Genomic DNA, 6000 nt, shown 5'->3' on the forward strand with positions numbered 1-6000 from the left:
ATAACAGGAACTGCCACTGTGACAGTTAGGACCATGTATCCCACTGCAGGGTGGGTTCAGGACTGGATGGCCAAGCCTCGTAGTGAGATGGCTCAGACACTCACATTAGCTAAGTCGGGGGGCTTATCTGCAACAAAGAACTGCTCTGTCCACTAGCCCCTTGCAGGCTGAGCTATAGGAAGTGTTAGGTCCAGTTATTTATCTAGATGATATATCTACTGTTCCCATCCCTATAGAAGAGATGGAAGCTAGCCTTTTCCAGGAAGGGCAGGCACCTATTCCCATAGATGCATGGTACACTGATGGGTCCAGCAGCTTGCTGTGTGGACCACCATGGCAACTCAACCAAACAATCTGGTTTGACGTTGGTGTGGGACAAAGCAGCCAATGGGCAGAACTTCCAGCCATATGGTTGGTGGCACTCAGTGAAGCCCCACCCTTGACTATTTGCACAGATAGTTGGGCGGTGTACCTGGGGCTAATATTATGGATCTCCACATGGCATACAAATAAATGGATGGTTATACACAGGCATACATTGTAGGGACAGGTTTTGTGGTAAGACTTACGGGAGTTAGGCCTCCAGAAACAAATCACTGTATATCATGTCACTGGACATGCACCCCTTACTTCCCCTGGGATTGTTGAGGCTGATACTCCAGCCAAGGTGCAGTGGCTGGAAATAGTACCTGCCAGTCCCTCAGGAAGGGAAGTAGCCCAGTGGCTACATCATCACCTCTTACATGCTGGGTAGAAGACCATGTGGTCCACTATCAAAATTTGGGGGTTACCTGTTACATTAGCAGAGGCACAAGAAATTTGTGAGAACCTGTCTTGTCTACTTGTGAGAGCATCACCAAAGGCCTGTGGGAACTTCTGGACAGGTAGTACAGGGACAGGTACTGCTGACCCAGTGGCAGGTGGATGTAATTGGGCCCCTACCTAGTTCAAAGGGATATAAGTATGCTATTACAGGTGTGGACACGGCCACAGGACTTTAGCTGCTTATCCCACACAGCACCCAGATCAGAAAGCAGTAATTGCTGTGCTGGAGCGGTTATGTGCTTCTTATGGGCAAACCTTAGTTATTGAAAGCGATCAGAGAATGCATTTTATAAACTGGGGCCTTGGTACAACAGTGGGCTTGAGACTTGCAGGTTGACTGGAAATATCCTCCCCAAGCTGCTGGAATGAGTGAACAGTACAATGGTCTCTTAAAGCAGGGCCTGTGAGCTGCAGCTCCATCCTTATACTGAGGGATTGGATGAAATGCTTATAGACTGTCCTCTGGACTCTAAATGAGAGGAGTTGGGGGGAGGGCTCAGCTCTGGTGGAAGTGTTACTCTACTGGACTGTGGCTCCAATTCAGCTGCAGGTACAGACTAAGGATATCTTCCTGAAATCAGGCATGGGGAAACAGGGGAATATTCTTTGACCCACTCTGGAGGGCCTGAAGCAAGGGCAAACAGCCAGTTGAACATGGCCCTGGGAAATAAAGGCCCACCATGTGCGTTGGGTGGCTCTTGTTTCCCCTTGGGGCCAAGTGGTGGAGAGAGACTTACAAATAGTGCCCTAGGTGATTGGAACATGGCCTCCAGTCTTAAAGGTGACATATCCAGGGCCAGAAGACCATGAAATGCTTTGTGGCACCTTTGTGATTCTTCTATGGCCCATTATGAGTTCTCCCTAATTATTGCAAATAGATGCTGTGCCCCTAGTTGAGGCATGAAAGGTCTGGTGTTTGTGTGCAGGAAGACTGCCTCTGCCAGCCACTGACTTACCAGCTGACCAGAAGCTTGCTTGTATATTGCCAGAGGGTTGTGACTTGCCTTCACTGGTGCCTATAATTGCTGTGTCTTTTTGCCCTTAGGGTGCAAAGTAACACCTTTGTGGACTGGTTCATACCCTTGCCTTAGTGGTTGACCAATCAGCATGCTGGATCTGCACTGAACTCCCCCTGAGCACATCAGCTGGCTTCCCATGGCGCACCTCTCCAGCTTCTGTCTCAAACTGAACTTGGTTACAGCACAGTGGAACAGTGAACATCCCTTGTGGACTGCTACGTGGACCAACATCTATGCTGGGGCGAAGCAGTATGACCAGCCCAGGCCATTAAGTGGCTACTCCGTATGGGATAGCTCAGGGTGGCTCACAGCTGAGGCCGTGGAGCTGGCTAGACCAGCTCCCCTTTGCATTAAGAACCCCAAAAGACCAGCCCAAGTGGGCTGGACTCTGACAGGTCTCTGTCAGACTCAGACTCTAGAGCATTTCTGGGGGGTGCAGGATGATGCATGGGCTGCAGTTCCTACTGGAGCCCTCTGGGTATGTGGCTCACAATGGTGGCCTTACCTGTCTGGAAATTGGACCAGCTGTTGTACCTGGGGAGGCCCTATTTGTATGCTTGAGTTCAGAAACTCTAGTAGTCCATCCAACAAATTGGGAAGCATTTAAGTTGTGACACCAGGTAAAGCATGCTCCCTGGTGGTATTACCCATTAGCTATTTTTTCTCTTCAAGCTGCTTCTGTAGTCACTGAGGCTGAGATAACTGCTTTGGCTTTGCACTCTACTCATGCATTGAATGCAACATGTGATTCCTTAAGCTTGTTAAATGAGGAAGTGTATCAATTAAGAAAAGTAGCCTTGCAAAATTGTATGGCTTTGGATATGTTTACTGCATCCCAAGGTGGGGTATGTGCCCTAGTAGGGGCAGAATGCTGTGTATACATTCCTGATGTCCACCACAATGTTAGTCAAGCCTTGCAGGCATTAGCCTCTGAGATCTGTGCCATTGAAAGCTGACAGGCAATCCTTTGTAGGAATGGTGGGCATCCCTGGCTACTGAATGGCAGTGTTTGTGTTTTGCTTGCTTGTTTCTGTACCTGTATTACTGTTGTGGGTTATGGATGCAAGGCTCTGCCCTCCTCATCAAGGGAACCTTGCGGAAGACATCCTCACATAGATTGTACGGTGAGGGACCAAGAAGGGTGGATTATAGGGTAAGTAGAGGCAGTCTGGCTTCCTCACCCAGGGGTCTGGGTCACTAAGGGAAGCAGTGTTCCCATAGCCTTGGAGGGGACTGATAACCAGTGCTCTCATAGCCTTGAGACTGGGTCCCATAAAGTGTTCCCATAACATGAAGTGGGCTCGCATGCGCAGCATTATGTTATGTTATGTAATGTTATGTAATATTCTGGCAGCTTTCCATCTTTGTTCTCCTCTAGTACTTAAACAAGTAGGGGCTTCTCACTAATGAGACATACAGCTTGCAGTGTGCGTGGCTCACCCACCCATGAATAAAAGCATGTCAAGCATCATCATGGCTCCGTGCATTTTCTTCCATCTCTCAGAAGCAAGAGTGGATCTGCCTGGCCTTGACTGGCTGCAACACAACTGTCACCTCGGATTTATACAGATTCAACTTTAGTCAGTTTCCAAGACACAAATCTTAACCAGATGAGGGGATAAAAAGCTGTGGTACATTTACACAATGGAATTACCACTTGGCTGTAAAAGAAGATGGAACTCTCACTTTTTGCGGCAGCATGGATGGACTGGAGACGATTATAAGTGAAATAAGCCAGTCAGTAAAAGACAAATACCACATGATCTCACTTATATGTGGAATCTAATGAACAAAATAAACTGACAAACAAAATAGAAACAGAGGTACAGATACGTGGAACAGACTGACAGCTGTCAGAGGGGAGGAGGAGGAAGGGACTGGAGGAAAGAATGGGAAAGGATAAGCAAAGAACATACAGATCCAACTCACAGACACAGACAACAGTGTAGTGAAGGCCAGAGGGAAGGGGGAGGGGCGAGGATGAGGGGAGGTGGGCAAAGGGGGGAAATGAGGACATCTGTAATAGTATAAACAATAAAAATAAAGTAAAAAAAAAGAATGCAGAAAAGCTTAAAGTGAAAAGATGTACAAAAACTAAGAAAAAGACAGTATGGCTATGCTAACATCCAAGTAGATTTTAAACAGGAAACAATTCAAGAGATTAAAAGCTTGTCAGAGTCCTAAAATGAAGTAAACAACACTCTGGATCATTTAAGGAAGGTTAATTTATAAAGCTCATAAGTAGTAATATGTGTGTATGGTATAAGAATTACAAGGACAGTTCTCTAACTAGGGCTAACAGCACCACCCTTAGGCCCCAGGAGACAGAAGAGGAAGAATTTAACTAGATTGTGGAAGGAGAGAGAATTGTGAAGGGTTGACTTTGAGAGAGGCAATGAATGACCTTTAGTCAAGTTACACATCTAATTCAAGATAACCTGTAATGGAGGGAGCTAGGGGGAGTAACTAGTCCAAAAAGGACTTCCACTTACCAGAATGAATGTTTGCATCACCCCACCATGTAAACAATCCCATTCAGGTTAGATGCAAGCAGAAAGTGAGAGAAACCTAGCATGGGTGGTGGAAGAAAACAGCTATGTTACGAATCTAGGCTTTGTGACCAGCTAAAAAGCAGGCTTTATGAAATTGTAATTATTTTTTTTTACTTGTTTTATTTCTGCACTACCATATATGAAGAATTTTGGGGTGGTTTTTATTGGACTATTGGCCAATACTAAAAACATCTCAGTGAATACTCTACATTTCACATATTGTTCTATTGTATAAAACCATCTACTGTGCAGCAGCAATCCAATTTCCTTCTGTCAGGGATCCCTCACCCCAGCCATTAGATTTACTGCTTTCCTGTTGGTTAGTGTCAGAAAGACCAAACTGGCCCATGTGCAGTATCTACTTGTAATTCATTGAAACCATGTTTCCTAAGAAGCATCCCTCCCTTGAGTACTCAGATCTCCAAATATACTAAGTCCAAACTTTTATGACCCAAAAATTCTTCAAATGGCTTATTAGGTATAACAGAGAATGCAACAAAAATGCATATGTATGTAGATCAAAAGATGACTACAATTATGTTCATAGTGGTACTCCTTATCAGAGTCAAAAAATGGAAACACCTCCACAATATCAAGAGTGGAATGGATAAATTGTGGTATATTCATAAAGTAGAATACTCTATAGCAATGAAAAGAAATGAATTGTTCCAGGTAACAACATGGATCAATCTCACAATGTTAAAGGAAGGAAGCCAGACACAAAAAAATACATTATGTAGTCAATTTATTTAAAGGCTAACCACTGGCAAACCTAATCTTTGGTGTTAGAAGTTGGGGTAGCGATTATCTTGGGTGAATTTCTAAGAGCTCTTTGTATATTATAGATCTTAAACCTCCATGCCAATATTTTTCTAAATTTATTGTATACATGTGAACTTTATCTTTTTGCATACAAGTTATTTAGCATATAATTTTTTGAGAAGAATATATATTCTGTTGTTGGGTCAGGTATTCTGTAAGTGCCATTAGATTTACTTGATGGATGGTACCACACAGTTCAACTGTAACCTCACTGATTTTCTGCCTGCTGGACTTACTGATTACTGAAAGAGGGGTGATTAAGTCTCTAACTAAAATAATGTACTTGCTTATTCTCCTTGTAATTATGTTTTTGCCCTGGCTATTTTAATGCTCTGTTGTCAGATGTATACACATTAAAGACTGCTACAGTATATTTTTGGAGAATTGACTACTTTATCATTGTGCAATGCCCCTTTCTATCCATGATAATTTTCCTTGTTCTAAAGTCTACTTTGTTTAAATATAGCAACTACAGCTTTCTTTTTATTAGTTTTGACTTGGTGGATCTTTCTTCATTCTTTTAACCTGTGCTCTATATTTAAAGCAGCTTTCTTACACAATTAACTACTACTTGGATGTATAGAAGAAAGAAGTCTTACCCATTGCAACAGTACGGGTGGACATGGAGAGCATTATGCTAAGTAAAATAAGCCAGTCAGAGAAAGACAAATACCATATGACCTCACTCATATGTGGAATCTAATGAACAAACTGAACTAACAAGGAAAATGGGGACAGACTCATAGATAGAGAACAGGATGACTGCTGTTGGGGAGAGGGGT

The sequence above is a fragment of the Phyllostomus hastatus genome, unplaced genomic scaffold (genome assembly GCF_019186645.2).
Source record: "Phyllostomus hastatus isolate PE091 unplaced genomic scaffold, TTU_PhHast_1.1 phas_scaffold_39, whole genome shotgun sequence".
Taxonomy (NCBI): Eukaryota; Metazoa; Chordata; class Mammalia; order Chiroptera; family Phyllostomidae; genus Phyllostomus; species Phyllostomus hastatus.